This window comes from Cyrtonyx montezumae, unplaced genomic scaffold, assembly GCF_038088225.1.
Source record: "Cyrtonyx montezumae isolate F1298 unplaced genomic scaffold, pur_monq_1.0 scaffold_8, whole genome shotgun sequence".
Lineage (NCBI taxonomy): Eukaryota > Metazoa > Chordata > Aves > Galliformes > Odontophoridae > Cyrtonyx > Cyrtonyx montezumae.
The window spans coordinates 99,333,943-99,354,689 of NW_027072089.1; positions in this window are offsets into that span (position 1 = coordinate 99,333,943).

A 20,747-nucleotide genomic window follows, 5' to 3' on the forward strand; every position below is an offset into this window, starting at 1 on the left:
GACAACACACTTAACTTCTCCTTCCAGCTTCTTGGAGATAAAGGAGAAATACATACAAGAAGAGAACCAGCAGCAGGACTTTATCATTTATCCCGGAATGTGTAGTTGGACGAATTTGCTAAAGTTTGGATGCCAGTAAGTTATGAAGAGGTTTTTTCTCTTTGGTTTTAGAGAAGTTTAATTTTTCTTCAATTGTTTGTCTTGATTAAATTAGAGTACATTGAGTTATCAGTGGTAAATATCTATTGTGTGCCCTGAATAGCCAGTCAATCAATCCTGAAGATTTTATTATGATGAAGCTGAACTACAGATTTAAAACAAACAAACAACAACAACATACCAGAAAGAATTAACAACTGGGAGCTGCTTTCCTGTTTTATGTTGTTGAATTACATTGATTGGTTTCTCTAAAGCACAATCTAAGAAATAAAAACAAAACAATGTAAATGAGATAATCTGTGGAGAGATAAGTGGAATTTAAAATTCATGGACTCACCATTCTGCATACTTTGGATTCAAGTGTTAGAAGAAATAAAAAAATACTTCTGGCTACAAGTGAAATATGGCTGAGCTGTACTCTAAATTAAAAGCTGGCAATACCTTTGGACTTGATAAAATGTATAATGATGTCATGAATATTTAGAAGTACTACTACTTTACATGAGGGAATGAAGGCTACATGATACCATGCCCTTCAGCTTTCAGGGTATTAGACTGAAAAAATCACTAATTATAAAATTATTCATTGTGCTTAGAATAAAGCTGAAATCTCTAGCTCAGATATTTGATTTTTGCTGATGTTCTGCTCTGTTACATGACTGAGAAGGCAGCAGGTGGTTGTAAAAGATTCAGACAAGTATCCAGCTCAGAACACTTGTCAAATACAGCTACTAATAAATACAAATCAATAAATAGCTTATTCATAGCTAATACATTTGCTATGAATAGCAAATACAGATAGGTGATTTATCTTCTTTCAAGAAAAGGAGAAAAGCACGGAAGTGATTAAAAAGTATAACTGGAAGGATAGAGCAAGAGTATTCATGGAGTGGAGTAGGCTTCTTCTCAAAACAACATGGAGACATGTCAAAATTCTTCACATTATGAGGCTCCAGTGTTAAGTGCCACTAATGGTGACCTAGAGCTTTGGACAGATCCATAGTAGCACAAAAGGTGGGTAATGTCTCTGCTGTATTTCTGCTACCATAGGTATAGGGCATGACTATCAAGAAAAACACTGTTTAGAACACATACCCCTTGAGATGACTGAGGAACAGCTGGGAGAATGAAAAACATGACTGAAAGTCTAGAGCTACAAAAGAAATAAATAGAAATTAGCAGTCAGGCAAGCAACAGGTCACAACAAATGCAGGTATAAGAAATAAAGTTATATGGGACAAAGACAGACATCTGGTATGTATCTTAGCAGTTTCTTCTGTGGAGAAAACAGAAAAGAAACATAAATAAATGACTCACATGATATAGTTTAAAATACAAAAGGCATGCAATGAAATTTCCAGATCTCAATAACTTCACATTTTCTATCAATTTAAACCAGGAAACGCACCTGCTTTATATCTACGAACTGTTTGTATTATACAGCTGTGTTACTGTTTTCTTGGGGACTAATTGCGAGATACACTTCCCCCACAAAGCAGTTTTTAGTAGTTGTTGTTTAGATGTCATAATCTCTGTTCTCTGAATATGAAAAAAGTGGGAAAGAGAAGGAAGTTAATTCATAGGGCCTTTGATTTGCCAACAGAGAAAGCAAAAATGGCCTGTAGAGCTCAAGCTGAGAAGAAGATGAGGAAATCTGTGCAACATCATATGTCATGTCCTTTCTGGGTTGCTGAAACCGAATCCTACATCAGATAGCTATTGTTAAAGTGGTGCATAAAACATATGAAAGGCTTTCAACAATTGCTTTTTTTCTTTTGGCAGTAATCTATCCTTTGGGGGCTGATCCTGCAGTGATTTAGGTGTAGAAACAGCAGTAACCATACAAGTCAGAGAGACAGAAGCGATGTCTTTGAATGTAGTGGCTTACTGTGAATGTGCAAAGGAACAGACCTAGTTCACTCCACTTCAAACCCCTGGGCCCACATTCCAAATCTTGCAGGATAAAGGCCATAAGAAGTTGAGATGTTATATTTCTGCCTGTAATCCTTTTTTAAAAACAGAACAAAAACTAAACAAGCAAACAAACAAAAATCCAGGAGCTGGAAGAACCCCAGAGGCCATGGTGACTTGGATTTGAGAAAATCTGTGGATATATGGCACAAAGTGCCATACATTGCTCTAGGAGTGAGCAAACCATTTCCTGAGTGATGTTCTCCTTTCCTATCATTCCCAAAATTGGATTCCCTGTGGACCTGGTACCACTCTGGATTTTGTCAGCTGGCAGACTTAGTGTTTTCAGAGGGACTGCCATATGAGATGTGAGTTGTTGAACAGAGCAACCGTTTAACATTCTGACACAAGCCTTAAGTTAAAAGACCTCTCTGGAGGACTCCGTGCAGCCTGTCGAACCACTACAGGAGGTGAATTGTGTTAAAGTAGCACCAGCATTTGGTCTAAGCAGTTAGGAATGTCAAATACAAACATTTTGTGAGAGCCCAGGCTGGAGAACTGTGCAAAGACATAGAGCACAAGCCTGTCTGGTAGTGCCATGACTTGACAGCAATTGACTGAAGCACATCGTGCTCTCTACTTACTTACGAGAGTTATCAAAGCAATAATTATTTATCATCTAATCTAGGTAATTAGTGTGGCATGCATAAAATCTTTGTTGACATAGTATTGCCAAAGTAGGAAGAACACGTGGAAGCATTTTCATAAAAAATATAATTCAGCAGTCTGTAACTAGGTAGAGACTGGTTTGCGTAATTTAAATACGGACGGAAATGCGTGTTGTTTGATCTTTTATGTTATATAGAATTGCTCTTGTGTTAGGATTACGAAATTCTAAACTAAAATAATTGCATCCACATATGAATGAATGCTGCAGTTTCTAGTTCTCATTTTTCTTTTTCCTGAAAAAAGACTTCACAAGAAATAGGAAACCTGAGCAGTGGCAGAAGCAGCAAAGTGAAAAGCACCTCCTGATAATCCTTCCGTTGATTTTTGCCTTCTTCAGCTGTGACAGATGAAAAAGTTTACTTTCTTGAAATTGAATATAGATTCCTGGCAAGAGGACCATCAGCACCTTCCACAACAAGAAGAGGAGAAATCAAACAGATAAAAATTATGCTTCTTTTGGGGTTTCCTTCAAAACTGTACTGTTTTGAACATATGTAGAGACCCTCATATAACTGATTTTGTGAAGCATATATTGTACTATAAACTGATTAGTGCAGATGTCTCTGTAGAACAGTGTTACTTGTTTACATCTTGTTCTCCACCTGCAAAAAGTCAATTAAATCCATATTTTAGTTTATCCATAGTTTGTTACTAAGTGAGGGTCCAGGATATTGGATATGATCACCTGAAGAAATAGGGTGATGTAGAGGAACTACATAGAAAGAAATCTTGTCAGGAGTGGACAAAAAGAGGCTCTTCTGGTAACTTTCACTCCAATCTACCTCCTGTTTTTCCTCATGGAAAGACAGAGCCATGTAAATTGTTTTCAGCAAGACATCTATTCAGTGGTTTTAGTCCTCCTTCCTGTTGGCAAATGATCCATGAGCTCCTTTTGATTTTCATTAATTTGGTAGTTATTCAAATGTACTGAATGAATGGTTTATGCAAATGTGACTGTTGCTTTGAGTGTTTGCTCATTATTCATGCTGTGTGATTGATTGTCTAAGTCACAGGGTATTGTTTCTGCTGCGGGACTGGAAGAGTCCTTACAACCACAAGAAGCCTTGAGACAGCCAGGAACCATCAGGGCTACTCTTCATACAATCAGTTATTACCAGTGTCTAAAACATTTCCCCTTTGTGCAAAAGAAGAAAGGATACAAACAAAGCAAAACCTTCTGATACACAAGGAGAGGACAAAGCAATAATTAAATGAATCTGCCAGTTTTCTCTTACACAAATTGTCATGATTGTGCATTACTCACCCAGGAACAGTCTTTGAAATTATTTGAATACTCATTTGCAAATAGATCAAAATAGTTTGGTGTATAGATGATCTTCTTTGATAGAATCCATACAATAACATGAGCTGGATATCACTGAAGTCACTCAGACAGTGATTTCATGGAGCTGCCTCAAGTTGATATTCTTTTATTTATGGTTTCCATTGTAAACAACTTGATAATATCACCTATTCTGTATGTTCTCAAATCATCTATTAATGGACTGCAAATCACTTGATCTTATTCTTTTACCAGATGTTGACAGATATTCATCAACAATGGTATGCATTGAAAATAGAAGGTCTTGAAAAGGAGTGTCAAAGGAACTTTAATCTTTTATCTAGTTAAATCTCAAAAAGTTGTACCTAAAGAATCACAGTTCCTTACTTCACCTAATAACTGACCTTTCTGATCCCGGGCATTTAATCTGTACCTAAACATACTAAACTGGCCCTGAAAATGGTAATCACAAATCACATGGTTTATCCAGAAAGGAAGCAAATGTTTCCCACTACACGAATAACATAGTTCTTTGTTTGTTGGTTAGTTGGTTTGTTTTGTCTTATTTTGATAATTTTTCTTTTTTTTTTTTTTCTGAAAAGACAAATAAAAACATTTTAATAGCAAGCATCAAAAAATGTTGGCCTCAATGCAATTTTTGTGCAAAATTATTGCACAAAATTCTTCACACTTTCACCCCCTCAAAAAACTATCAGATCTTTACCTGGTATATTTCACCACAATTCAGATGAGGAGACTAAAGCTATGTTGATACACGAGCTAAGAATTTTGCCCCTGCATTTATTAGCACTACTGTGGTATTATTCTTCTGTCAACTTTTTCATTAGTTAACAAATACATGATTTATTTTGATGAATAGTACAACCACCTTCAATTTGCTTCTGTAATTAGAGTACATGATCAACTACTCGTTATTCAAAAGAATGATGAACTGTTAGGATCTATTCAAGAAAATAAAATCTTTTCTTGTACAGCAACATGTGGAGGTATTTAAAAAGCTGCAGAGATTTAGAGAAAACAATTTCAAAGTCCATATAAAATAAATACTGTGCACACATATACTTTATAGCTCTTTTCCATTTCCCAATAAAAATAGTGACCACATAATAGAGGTAAAAGCATAAAAACATTAAAGTTTAGGTGGCCATGATGTACTTATTCACTCCATAAGTGGTCCCAACATTAATTAAAATATGGTACAGTCCTGTAGGGGAAAAATATTCACCCTATCCTAATGCAGGTAGAGAGAAGAGCACTAAATTAAGTTTACCAAGTCATTTTTTTATTTTACTGGTACATGGCATGTAAGCATTCCCACTGAATTCCAGTTGGTATAAAAACATGAAATCATCACACGTTAGAGATGAGCTGGTCTTGTGTATTTCTAGCTAGGACTGAAGCAGAAGAGATTACCTCATGAGGGAGCCTGTACCTAAGGAAATTCCAGGAAATAACATATTCTCAGGAGACTTATCTATGTGCCTGAACTGCTTCGTGCTTAGCTTGACTTCAGAACCATCTGAACTTCATCATTCCTAACATTTTCTCGAGAAGATGAAACTATTGCAACCTTATATTAGCACAAACAGAACAGGCATGAAATGTGTGATAAATGTGCTTTTAGATAACAGTACAAGACAACTAAAGATAAACCAGGGCAACCCTTCCACAAATGTGGATGGGAAAAAGCAAAATGTTTAAAAGGGCAGTGCAAGTAATGGGAGAAAATGAATATTTGCATTCTCATCTTGTGAATGAAAGGATGAAACAATTCAACTGGCTTTGGAAGTGTGAGAGAAGGGGTTCTCCATCTGATGATGCTCACAACCAGATCTGGACAGACCAGTGCTTTTTCCATGGTTCAGTGATGGCTGTAGTGTAAGTGCTCAGCTCTCCCTTCTCATTCTTTTAATAGAAATAGTTGAGAGAAGCTATTGGAAAAACAAATGTTCATAGGGAGAATGCATTCTGAAATGACAAAGCAATGCATAACAGGAATTTTCATTGTACTGTCACGATTTGCTAAAATTCTCTTGCAAGTTAATAATTTAACAAGTGTTCTTAGTTTAGAAAGGAAAAAGCATAAGAAATTCTTTTATGGAGCAAAAGGATGGGAACAATTTGCAGCTTCCAAAACACTAGGTTGTGGCCAACAGAGCAGCACATACCAAGTGCACATATGGAAAAACTCTTGGACATCATACTAAGTAGAGGTACTTATATAAGCAGCAAAAGTCATTGGAAAGCACAACTTACAAAGTAAAGAGAAGGTAATGGACTGAAAAAGGAGTGTTGCTCTGAAAAACAGTACAGAAAGAATATCTTCTGGGCATTATTACATCTAAAAGATGCTGACAAAGAGACACGCTCTATTCCATTCCTTGTGTGTTAATGCAAATCATTCTTTTCTACATTTTTTGAACAAAGATTTTTGCATAAATTCTCTACCAACAATCATCACAATCCCAAATTTAACTTTTCTGTAAGGGCATAACAATCCTGTTTAGCAGACAGGTGTATGTTAGTTTGTCTCAATGAATTCTTCCAAAAATAATTACTGTGGGGTTTTCGTTTAATTCTGTATATTAAGAATGAAGTCTGCAGACTTACTAATAAATTTGAGCTTAAATTTTAAACAGCAGAAAAACAAAGTTCTAATCTTAGATACATATTAAAACATGTAAATAACTTCAGTGGCTTAAGAACAGCTAATTTTAAATCAATGAATACAACAGGTGACTCAGCACTTCCAAGTCAAGTTACCTTACGAAAGTTTAATGCTAAGCTCTGTCTTTTAAAAGGTATCAGTGTTTTTTGCCTCAGGAGAGAGTCTATTTTTAGTAGCTTTATATCTTTGCTAGACTCACCTGCACTGTAATGTCATAACTTTGGGTGGAAAAAAGTCATCATCCTTGTGCAGAAAGGAAATTCATGGAGTGGGGCTGCTTCCAGCTGGCATTCACAGCAGAATGGTAGGTAGCTGAAGAAGGGTAGGGAAAATTTCGCAGCACTGATCCTGAAGATCAGAGTTTCTATCCAAATACTGGCTAGAAATTTTTCTGTGAAATATATAATCTCTGTGTCCAAATAACCTTTCCAGCTTAGTTTTGAAGATTGAATGAGTCTAGGTAAGGGCTGGATTCTTTAAACTTTGGATACCCTTTTGAAGAAATACAAATCTCAAACTCACAGAACAGTACTGATTTTGAATTGCATTTTCCTTATAAAATTATTAAAGAAAGTCCAATTTGATATTATAAACACTCAGTCACTAGTAGAACAGCAATAAATGTGTATTCTCTCAGCCAAATGAAAAACTAGGCTCTGGCACAGATTGTCTCACAAGGCTATTTCCACACCCTGACATTGTCAGCTCTGAACAACATTTTAAATCTGAACAAGATTTACCTGTAGCTTTGTACAAATGAATACTGGCATAACATCTTTGTAATCCAAAGTGTAGAACTTGTCTTTTCTTTCCTTGCTCTCTTCGAAGTAAGTTCATATTACAGTGTTAAGGATATCATCTCTATCCATATTTTTACATATCCATCCACTTCCTGTTTTTCTCTTTTTCTTTTGCCATCATTTGCTTTCCTTCTCATCTTCTACCCTTTCCTTTTTTCCACTTTGAATGTTTTTCCTTTTCTCATTTTTCCTTCTAATTTCTTTATTTTTGCTATTGCCTATTTTTTCAACATTTTTTCCCTTTACGTTCCCACTGGTTCACTTTTTTCCTCAGTCTTTCAGATTATTTCAGCTATCCTCCACATTGTCTTTTATCTCTGGTTTTATATTTATTTATTTTTTTTTACTGTTCCTTTAAACACATTTTCTCCACTTCTGTCATCCATTTGCTTAGGATTTCTTCAGAGCTGCTCTGATTTTCTCAAAATGTTTCCCTGAAAGTACTTTAGAATGTTCTCACAGTGTTTGTGCCAAAATGATGTCCTCTGTGCACATGAAACAATGGATTTTGTATGGAGATCAAAGGCCCCAAAAAATACAACCTCTGCAAAATCCATTCTCATACACAGAGGAAATCCTAGGTAAAATAAGAACTTCTTCTGCACCTATAATTATGTAAAATCCCAAATCTATGTAGCACTGAACAGATTTAGTGCTACACCTTAATAATATTTGTGTTGTCTATGAAGAAAGAAATATAACATTAGGCAGCAGCTTAAACACCTAGGGAAACATAGTTTAAGGGCCTATCTGTTCTGATGTTCTCCATAAACTGGAACACAAAATGATAATTGAACATCAAATCATAATTCTACAGAAAAAAAAAAGGATAAAAACAGTACTAATATTACCTAAACTTAAAATTACTTCACCACATCCAGTCAGAGAGAGATAGTTGCGACAATAATACTGTATGTGCATGCTGAAAAGCTTGCCCTGTCTCTTACAGAATTTAATAGTATAGGAGACATAATGTACGTGCTGTGCTGCTTGTACTTTCAAAAAATCCTCTTTGGTTTCTTCTAGGAGCACAGAACACAGCTTGTGCATATTATTTCCTATCTGATTAATTCCTTACTTGTGTTTTTAAGGCAAAAGGTCTTAAAAGGTCTGAAGCTCATTCAGCACTGACAATCCTGACACTGCAAATATGGGACTTGATGTTGTCAATACTGGTTTTAAAACAATAAAATAAAAATACAAAAACTGACTTGTGTTGCCTAAATTGGAGGTATTACAAGACTATCATCTGCACTAATCATTAGTGTGTATCAGAGTGTTTCAGCCTGGCTGAACTTGGCATGGAAACACAATTTACAAATAAAATTGTCATCCCAGTCTGGCAATCCATATTAGGAGATTTCATGTATTCACCCTCCTGATCCAGCAACAGAGTCATAGCATGGACATACTACAATGCCCAGGTATTTCCTTCTGTTTTAAAACATACTATACGAATTTTTCTCTTTGAATCAGCAAAGCTTTTAAGCACTTGAGCTGAGCTTCCTGAAGATCTTTCAAGAGCTGGTCATGAAATCTTACCACCAGCATCCCCATCTGACGTCTCACATTGTCTCCTCATCTGACTCTACTCTTTGCTGCTGTCTATCCTTTGCAGAGTGGCCTCAACTTCTCATCTTCAGACCAGTAGGATGGCAGTGAGTGGACAAAGCACAGGTAAAGCTCAGGCTGACTGATTTCAAGCTTCAGTTCAGGAGAGTGTATCAGCACATGTTCAGGTTTGTCTTGATAAGATGGCCTTCTTGGACAAGAGAAAAAAATTGATTTAACCCATTAGTCATTTCTCAACATAAAGAGCAGGTCCCTCTAGAACAGAGATTGTCATAGTCTAGGATTTTCACAGTAAAATATTTAACTTGTTCATTATTCCCTTATCAGACTGCTTGTATTTTTTTTTTCCACATTTCTCATATGAGCTGAAAAGAACATTAATGGAAGGTGTTTAAAGCACATGTTAAGAATATCTAAGCTATTAGGGATTTCTCTACACACCTCTTTTAGTATGTACACAGTGACTAAAGCTTTATGGGATGAATATAATATATGCTAAACAAAAGAAAGTTTTTCTTGAAGATGCTTAAGACTAACACATTCTATTGGCAGCCAAGAGAAAATAAAATACAACATATCTAGTGGGAAACTTGAAGTAGTCTAACACTAAGCAAAAAAGAGAAGTAATCAATTCATATTTACTGTTCCAGTGTTGAGTAAATCTGTGCTAGCAAACAATGGTATTTTCACCCCTTTCTTCACACTGCTTCTCTCTTAGGAATTGCTAGCACTTATTGATTACTGTTAGAAGACATTAAAGAAATACATCCACAACCTCAACAGGGAGCACTTGCTTGCTATTTTCTCCAAGAGCTAGGCTCTGAAAACGCTATATGAGGGTTCATTTGCAGAACACATGGTTTTTCCTACACAGGACTATGCAGGAAGAGCCACATGAAGACAGCAGACTTTAAGGCATGAAGCAAGCTGGCTATCATCAGTCAAGCTGTGATGGAGATGGCTGCACATGGGAAGTGCATGAGCAAATTCCAAAGATAGGAGCTGGCCTTGGCCCCAGGCAGTAAGTGGCTGGAGATGCTCCCAACCTGCTGCCAAACCCCAGGGCAGAGCAACCGCACTGTGGAATGCTGGTGGCACCAACAAGGTAGCAGAGAGCTCTCTGAGCTCTCCAAGGAGGTGTCTCCAAAGACACGTCCCTTGGGGATCAAGCTGCTAAGGAGGGACCAGCACAAGCTTACTTCTGACAAAATACATATTCAATACAGAAAGGTCCTCAGATATTTAAAACAAGAAGGCAAGGTGACAACAGGAGGTCACATGGGAGCAGTGTTTGATTCATACTTAATCACAGAATCATGTAAAGGTTTGGGTTGGAAGGGATCTTCAAGATCATCATCCAATTCCAAGCCCCCTGAAATAGGCAGGGACACCTCCTGCTATACCAGGTTGCTCAGAGCCCTGTCCAGCCTGGGCTTGAATGCCTCCAGGTATGGAAGTCTTGCTGGGCAACCTGTCCCAGTGTCTCACCACTCACACAGTAAAGAATTTCTAATGCTTAGTCTAAATCTACCCTCTTCCAGTTTAAAAACATTTTCCCTCATCTTTTTATAAGGGTTGCTACATACCCTTATAAAAAGTCCCATCCCAGCTTTCCTGTATGCCTCCTTCAGATATTGGAAGGCTGCTATAAAGACCCTTGGAGCCTTCTCTTCTCCAGGCTGAACAACCCCAGCTCTCTCAGCATATCCTCATAAGGGGAGGTGCTCCAGCCCACTGGTCATCTTTGTGGCCCCCTCTTTTGAACTCACTGCAACAGCTCAATGTCCTTCTTGTGTTGGGAACCCCAGAAGTGGATGTAGTACTCCAGGTTGGGTCTCACAAGAGCAAACAGGCAGAATCATAGAATCACCAAGGTTAGAAAAGACCTACAAGATCATCCAGTCCAACCGTCAACCTATCACCAATAGCTATCTCTAAACCATATCCCTCAACACAATGTCTAAACGTTCTTAAAATACCTTTGGGTTGATGAATCCACCACCTCTCTGGGCAGCCTGGTCTGTTTAGAGAAAACAGTCTTGTTGCCACTCTGCCCCAAGTCTGTAGTGTTGCCTGGGCTGTTGTGGCCAAAGTGCAGGACTTGGCACTTGGTCTTGTTGATCTTCATCCCTTTGGCTTCAGCCCAGCAATCCAGCCTGTCCAGATCCCTGTGTAGGGCCTTGCTACCCCCAGGCAGATTGACACTTCCAGCCAACTTGGTGTCATCTGCAAACTTACTGGGGACACACTCAATGCCCTCATCCAGGTCATCAATATAGCCATTGAAGAGGACAGGCCCCAGTATCAACCCCTGGGGAGCACCACTCGTGACCAGCTGGATTTAATTCCATTCACCACCACTATCTGGGCCTGGCCCTCCAGCCAGTTCCTTCCCCAGCAAAGAGTGTACCTGTCCCTCAACCTGCTGGTCATGCTTCTCGTGATACAACCCAGGACACAGTTGGCCTTTCAGGCTGCAAGCGCACACTACTGGCTCATGTTGAGTCTTTCATCAACCGACATCCACAAATTATTCTCCTCAGGGCTGCTCTCAAGACGTTCTCCACCCAGCCTGTATCTGTGTTTAACTTCTACCAGGTTAATTAAGGCAGCTTCCTTACTCGTTTATTCATTTTCATAATACACGCATTAGTGCAGCTCTCTAACAATGGCAAGGCTCCATACACTCTTTTCACTGCTGTTGTCAGTAGGCGTTCTGGAAGACAGAGGAAGACAATAGAATTACTGGTTTTAAAATCACTGGCTTTGAGAGCTGGAGAGATAACAAATTTCTGCCCATTCATCCCCTTCTCTCTTTTTATCTGTTCAGAGGTAAATACCATCCATATGCACTGCAATTCATCCCAGCATAGCAAGATGTGTTGACTATGGATGGCAGATGTTATGTTAATGTGCTCAATGCACGCATTGTATTTTCACCAAGTGATGACAGTCATCATGAAAAAAAATGGCTTCAACTCAATATTAGACTTGGGCAGAGAGGCAGGCAGGCAAGTTATCTAAAAAGCATTTTGTACCTTTAACCTTTAAGTCACTGTTTGCCATGTAGATGGCAGAAGGAGGGAAGAATTTAATTCTTGGAACATAACACATGGAATGTCTTAATCTGGATCTGAAGTGACAAGAAAAAAATGTGCCCCTGCTTATCCCTGTGTTAGTACCTGGAACCCTGCTGTGTCTATGAACTGTGCAGAAAGAGAAGTGAAAATGTTGGCACCCCAAAAAGAGTCCACCATTAAACTTCACAGTCTACAAGCAAATGTCAATTAGACTGTGAATGCACAAGAGAGCTATGAACACTGGAATAAGCAGTGGCCACGTGACACCAAAACTGTCAGGTTCTTAGCTGGCACCACAGCACTTTTTAAGAAGTCTTCTAATGTTGCCCTTTTTCTTGGTGAGAATGCGTGACAGTGGTCATCCAAAATGTATCAAATGGGTAATGCCATGGTACCATGAGGATATGTTAACCATGCACATAAACACAAAGGATGACTGTAAGTTCACAGATGGATGTGAAATGCAGTATGTGGAAAGGCTCCTCAATGGGACATGCTTATTGCTTCACCAGGCAGACAAGGCTGCTTTATCCCTGCATAAGGTACTGATCACCAATAGTTTAGCTAAGTGCATGCCATGACTGCCTTTGCTTTGCCTTTAGTGTTTCAAAATAAGGGAGAAGGGTTTGCAGTTGAGAAGAAGAAGGTCTGAAGTACACGTGTCTCCAGATCAAGCTCCTCTCCCACAAATGCAGTAATGGTTCTTAAAGAACAAGATCTTTAACTGAGAGGATGTAAACATCCATTACCATGTCATTTGAGTATGGGATGAAATGCTAGAGTCCTTCTAAAATTGAAAAAATACAACCTATTTTCACCTTTTATGCCTTTATAAGTCTGTGTAATTTTTACCCACTTAGTAAATAAACTCTTCATCCAACTTTGCCTTTGTGTGGTTTAAAGCTGTTACAGAGAGATGTTCTATAGCACCAGTACATTCAAGCCTTTCTGAGGTCTCAGCCTCCCAACAGCTTTCTCAGAAATAAAGCTGTTGATGTTTAGAAACAAATTTTTACTTGGTTCATCCAAGTAAATCTGAATGTTCAGCCTGGAAAAGTAGCCATCACCAGTTTAGGACAGTGTGGCACTGTCTGCTGAGGGGTAATGACCAAAAAGTCAGCTCAGTGACCTATGATGAACCAACCAGCCTGAAGTTTCCTGTGAGTTCAATAAAGCACACCATGCAAAACCCTGCCCAGCCAGAAGAGCTGATGTGGCTGAAAACAAAATGCATAGCAAATTCAGCACAAACAGGACCAAAAAAAAATCTCCTGGGACAAACTCTGCTTTGTCACATCTGGCAATCTGGACCTTCCTGTGCGTGTCCTGTAGCTGCACGGCAGGAGAAGTTGGAAGAAAAAGCAGAGAAACAGGAGACTGAAGCCACAAGTTACACAATCAGAGGCAATTTGGTGTTGCAAAAGCAGCTGAATCTGAGAGTCAACTGCAATTGTGAGGATAGGAAAAAGCAACTGGAAAAAAAAAAGTACAAGGAAACAAGACAAAGTAAGTAGGTAAGTAGGAAGCCAAGCAAGGGCAGAAAATTGAGCAGCTGCAGAGGCAAAGGCAGCACTCAGCATCACGACATCTGCTTGCCCACTGCGCTGTCACCTTTGAGTCTGTGCACACCTAGGATGGCTCCTTTCCTGCAGTCCCTTGCTTGTTATACTCTAACAGTGGCAGCAGAAAACCCACAAGATGCTTGTTTTGCTTTTTAAATATAAATGAGGAAGACAGGAGGGAGGGTAGTCATTATTCTCAGGACTCCAAACCCAGATGTTGTGCCAGATGTCCAAAGAATCACTGCTGTTAAAATTTTAACAGATTTGTCTGAAAGCAACCATTTTAGCAAATATATTTTGAGAAAAGAGGGTTCAAAGAAGGGAAGATGCAAGAAGAAAACTAACACCAGCACCAGGAGGAATGATTAAATGTAAATGATTGAGATTTCTTTCAACCGAACACTTCCTCAGCGATTCGTGGATTCACAGAAATGAAACCTCTCCCAGTATGACTATGATTAAACATTTCTCAGGTAGAAGCCATCAGATACAGTGCAGAACTCCTGAGAAGACAAGAGAGAGACGTAGCACAGGACTTCGCAATGGAGGCACAAATATTACCTGAGTTCAGCCCATTCACTCTGGACTTTAATTATTCATTGAGCACCTTCCTCACTAAACCATGCTGCAAGAATTTTACCTTCTTTTCCTACAAGGACTCTGTGTGTGTTTATGAGGGCACACAGGCACATTTGAAAACCCCAACAGACCACATAACCTTTTACTCATATGACACAGGAACATTCTTGCTAAATCTTAAAAGCTCTAGAGGTGGAGGAAAACCATTTTCTACACGTCTCTACTAATAGGCAAAATAAAATTAATGATTGTCTCTATTAAACACCTATTAAGCCCTTCCACTCAACTGGTCCAGAACACATTTAAATTAAAGCAGACTAGTACAAATATAATTCAGTAACAGCAACATGAACATCCTTGTAAATCAGAGCTGATTCAAGGCCAGGTAAGATTGCAGATATTTTACAGCTTTCACCTTTGCTTTGTTGGTGTGAGAAAAAGCCCTAGTATATTCGATCTTAGGAAGCACACTTCCTGTTTAAATGTAAAGATTTCTACGTGTAAGTTATATATGTATAATAAAGATGAATTTGCTGCCTGTGGCGTACAAAGCATTTCATATGGGCATTTCCTTAAGGGTGAAATACATTTTAAGTCAGTACTTATCAAAGAAAAGCCCTAGTAAATGTTTCTGTTTTGCATGGTATCTGGGATTTCTCTGAATTGTATGAAAGGATCTGCATAACCATATGTATTTTAACAGACATGTCTTTCTCCCTCCTAACCTACAAAATCTTTCAAAAGAAAAAATAAAGAGAAATCATTTCATGAAAATTTAGAGAAGTATATTTTGAGAAAAAGGTCCTCCAGGTTTGCTTTTTTTTTGTATAGTGTTTTTAATCTAAATATCTCTGAAATTGAAGTTGCATGACTGCAAACAAGATCTACATCTCAACAATGAAAACACAATTTTAAGTAAAAAAAATTGTATAGTTTGCATTATGATGTGATAACTAAGAAGTAGGGTAAGAGTAAGTTGGAGTCAAATGTAGCCAGATATTTTGAAGGAAGAAAATTACAACAATAGTTGAACAGTTTAGTTTTTAATTATCTATTTTGAAACTCACTTTGAGAAAACTGAAAGTCCTAAAAAGTAAGCTAACTGAAAGTGAGCCACAAAACTTAGCTCTGAAGGAATCTAGGAAGGAAAGTTAATGCACTGCTTACATTATAAATTCAACAATTTTAAAAAAAGCCTAGATGCAAATGGATGTGTAGCTTTGCATGTCGTCCACTTAGACAGCTTATTTTTGTTCAGAAAAGACTGAGGATACTTAGATAAATGTGCTCATGGCTCAGAGTTCCAAAGAATCTCCAAATCCTTTCATTTTATTCATGTGTCATGTTTAGAGTTAGCTGCAAATTTCCAAAGCAGTCCACAAAACGTTTGCTTACATCCTGAAATGATACTTGCTCAGTTCTCCTGTTATACTCAATGCTCATAAACGTTCACACTCGTAATTTTTTATTTGCACATACGTTTAGGGAACATCTGCTCTTTGTTCCCATCTGATTGAGATTATCTATGTATGCAGAAGGCAACTGGTTATCTGCTACCATCATGTATTTTTCCCTAAATTAAGCTTAAGTCAGAATAAGCAGGGACCAAATGCATCAGGAGCTGACTATTTGCCTTGCATCCATCTGACTGATCTAGTCCGTCACTCAAGTCACAGTAGGCAAAAGCGGGGACTGGGAGAAAGAAGAACCATACATTGTAGAAGATCAGGTTTGAAAACATCAAAGAAATTTGAAGGCAAACAAGTGCATGGGACCTGGTCAGATGCATCTAAGAGTCCAGAGGGAAATGGCAGATGAAGTTGCTATGCCACTACTCATCATATTGGAGTAGTCACAGCAGTCTAGCAAAGTTCCCACTGACTGGAAAAGAGGAAACATAACCCCTTAAAACAGAAATAGGGTAGATTTAGTATGGATATAAGGAATACATTCTTCACTTGACCAGATTGCCTAGGGAAGCTGTGGATGCCCAATCCTTGGAGGTGCTCCAGGTCAAGCTGCATGGGCCTTTGGGTGATCTGGGCTAATGAGAGGTATCTCTGTTCATGGCATGGATGTGTGGAACAACATGATCTTTAAGGTCTCTTCAAATACAAACCAAATCATATAACTCTATGATTCAGAAGGAAATATAGTGATGAGTTAAACTGTGACAAAAAAATCCCCAAAACAACAACAAACAATTTCAGCATGAGCTACCTGAATGGACAATGTAATTTGAATGATTATTGATAAATGAACTTAGACATTGGTCAGCATGCAAGACCTCACAACAGTAATATTTCTTTTTTCCATCATTGAAAATGTCACTATTTTCCACAGTGTTTGTGTTTCAGCAATAAAAAATTTTGCTCCAACAACAGGTTCTTTAAAACTATGCAGGTTTTCAAGGTGCCTATCATAAACAAACTAGAATATACTTGATAATAACATATACTTGCTACAAGTCATGTTTGTGATTAACTCTCCTGCCAAGCATAGTGTAGGAATGTTTAGCTACAGATCTGATGGAAAGACAGGTGTCTATAATGAAGGTTTTTTTCCCTTTTCAATTTTTTTTAAGCGTATGGTATTGAACAGCAGAAGCAATTGTGGCAGAATTAAAGTTTCTGCGTTTTATCCCTGTTTCTATTTACCTGTCTGCAAAACAATATAAATTTTCACTGCAATTCTCCTTGACATTTCCCTTATCTATTTTCCTTTCTCATTAGTTTGCCTCATGAGAAAATATGGGTGCAGAATACTAAAACAACTTTATGGTCAACACATCTGGTGTATATTGACAGACAGATTGTCCACATATGTAAATCTTGAGTTTAAGGATGTTCATTTTTATTTTTATTTTTTAACTAAAAGCATAAGAATATGCTCTCCCTGAATTGGAACGTGTTTAAGAAAAAACTCTGAAAATAGGAGATTGTTATTCACCTAAAAGGAAGCAGGTGGCATCATTCTAGCAAAGCAATGTAAACATATGAAAGTAAAGAGAAAGATGTATTTTATTTCCTTTCTCTGAGCGGCTGTTTGGCTGGTTGATTTGTTTTACCTTTTCAATTACATATGTGAAGTCAATTTCATTCTGAGGCATCCCAGGACAAATTGATCAATATCCAAACACTTGCAACTTTTGTTATTTTGCCAAGGCAGTTTTGGCAGAGGACAAGAGTTAGGATTTGTGTCTTCCCTTCCTAGGGACAGACTCCCCTGTCGGTCATGCTCAACAAGATGAGGCTTTCATCCTACTTGGAGATCACAGATATTCCCATGATACTGATAAACAGAATATTAAATGGAATATACACTGCATATCACCAAGTGTCTCATATTTTGACCTTCACAATTCACTTATAGGGTAGAGGGGTTTATGCTTCTCAGTAGTCAGCTGGGGAACACAGACCAGATGACTTGCCTACAGTCAATCAGAAAGTAAAAAGTAAAGCATAGGATGGGTCTTTCCCTGTCAAAAATACCACCACAAGCCTTCAAGTTTGACAATGGCACTGCTTGTACTCAAACAGAAAATTCCAACAAAACTGGCAGCACTCAGAATCTAACTGCTACTTACTCAGTGCTAGCAGTTTACTCCAAATGTGGTGAGATGTGATAGACACTGAAAAGTCTCTGCTAGCTGTCAGCAGGAACAGAATATGCCTCATTGGTCCTCAAGGCTTTGCAATTCAGCTGGAAATAGGATATAACCAGTGAATTCAGACTGAAAACAATAAAATAAAAATTGGAATGAGAGAAGGTGGAGGCCCAGATATTAGATATCTTTCTCCCAAAATAAACAAATATTAAAAGAGTATTAGATATGAGTAATTGGATATATATGCCTAAGTTAGGCATGCTTTAGTCTTACTTGCAAAGGTACATTCCAGTGGTTTGAAATCTACACAAAATCAACTGACTCAGAGTCACAATGGTTAAGGTTGGAATGGACCTCTGGATGTCACCTTGTCTAACTCCCCTATTCAATCAGAATCATAGCTTCCCAGGACCACATCTAGGCAACTTTTGAACACCTCCATGGAGGAGACGCCACAACCTCTCTGGGCAACTTATGCCCACTCCATAAACCATCACCTGCACAGTAAAACGTGTTTCCTGATGTTCAGAGGCAACCTCCCATGTTTTGTTTTTTGCCCACTGCCACTTGCTCTTGTCCTGGTGCTGGAAAACCCCTGGAAATCCTGGCTGTGTTCTCTTTGCACTCTCCCTTCAGGCATTTGTATATAATTATAAAGATTCCCCTGCACCTCCAGGCTGAACAGTCTCAGCTTCTCTCTCAAGCTTCCCCCCATAGGAGATGATGGCATTTTCATGGCCTTTCTTTGGACTCTCTCCATTATGTCCATGTTTCACTTGTAATGGGGAGCCCAGAACTGGACCCAACACTCTAGGTATTACCCTCACCAGTGCTGAGTAGGGGGGAGGGGGAAAGATCACCTCCCTCAACCTGCTGGAAGCACTCCTCCTGGTGTACTGCCCCTAGACTGCTTTTCCAGCTGGATGGCCCCCAGCACGAAATTATTCCTTCCCATGTGCAGGACTTAGTACTTTCTTTTGTTTTGCTAAAGTAAAACAAGAGATGAGCAACAAATTCTTGAAGTTATTGGAATCCATAATTATGTGTTTTTGTGTAAGTCCTCCAGAAGTTTTTGAAGGTAAACACTAATCCTTTTTCTGTATCAGAAACACTCAATTTTAGAATAAGAGTAGAAAAGCTAATATAAAATATAACTGCTTTCTCAGAAACAAATATTTACTTCTTCTGCCTGAAAGCCATCCAGAATTTAGATAACCATTTATTTTAATAAGAGTAAAGACTCTAAAAGAGATTTATTATGCTACATATTTTTTGCTCCACATTTTGTTCCAAAATACCAATTTCTCAAGTTTCAAAGATGAAAAATACCACCTTATGTTTAATTTGACAGGACACAGATGAAATAGCTTAATTTCAGCATGAATATGCATAATTTTCTGATTTTCAAGACTCAGAAGATCCTCAGAAATTGCCTGTGACTTCCAAAAAAGCAGTATTTTTTGGAAAACTGCTAAAAGGACTCATTAATTTATCCATGTGGTGGCTGTAAGTTCCTGACTCTAAGGCTCGCCTTCTATGATTTTAATCTGACAGTGTCACTCCAATGACTCTGTATGCCCTTTCTCACTCAGAAAGTGAGACTCTTTAGCCCCTAACCTCTTTTGTCCCTATGACTCCAACTACTCCATTTCACAGACTTATTGTTATAAATCCTCCTCGTATTATGAGCTGAGGGCTAATGCCATTATAGTCCAGACCCCCTCATCCTGGATATGTAAAGAGGGTGGTAAACCATATCTGTTTCCTGATGGATGTCTCTCCCAACTATAATCATTAATTCACCTATAACACAGCAGAAATATCAAGGCAGTATCTTTCCTGCAGCTGAGTCTGTAACCTCCCTACTAGAGTATTGCTCTGTCCCTCCTGCTTTGTAATACCTTCTCACAGATAAATTTCAGAGCTCAGAACAGTTGTCCTATTTTGCTGTATGCGGTTTCTGAGGAAAGAAACAATGCTTCTGTCCTGAAGGTTTTTTGTTCCAAAAGGATTCTCTTGAAGGTACATTACCAAAAGTCAAACTCTTAAGTCAGGACCCTGCCAATCTTCTATCAGGTAACTTATATCCTTTCTCCCCACAATGTATAGCTTGTCTTCTACTCTATGACCTTCTCCACCATTGGAGTATTTGTTGCAGAGAGCACTAAGAAGTACCCAAAGACTTAGAATCCATACTACAGTTATCTGTCATCTTTGCTGACTCTTTGTCACTCTACAATCGATCTTTGCTTGGATATAACTTGTGCAAGCAGCAATTGCAACCAGTCTTATTGAACAGCATCTACTCACTGTAGAATCAGAATGAGAAACTGAAGAAGTTTATCAGTGAAGTAAGTATGCTGGAAGAACATAGAGCAGGAATGGAATAAAAATTTGCATGATATTATTCAATACTTATTTATAGACTGAAGTCAAACATGTAAGAAAATCACCTGCCATTTTTACTTCCACCCTGAGATTCACAACTAAATTTTATCACAAACAAGCATAAAGCCACCTACAGATGCATTTTAAATTAAATATGACAAGTCTACTAGAGTTGATAAGCATGACACCTATTCCTTCATGCGTCATCCAGATTAGGAGTGAAATGAGGTTTTGGTTAACTTTCTGATAGTCTATATCTCTGCTTCAACACTTAAGGGATTTGTAATGCTCAGCCACTTGGAGGATATGCGCTGCCCTTTTGCAGCACTGAAATACTGGTAAACCAATATTTTTAAAAAAGACATCGCAATTTGCTTTGTAAGGGGGGT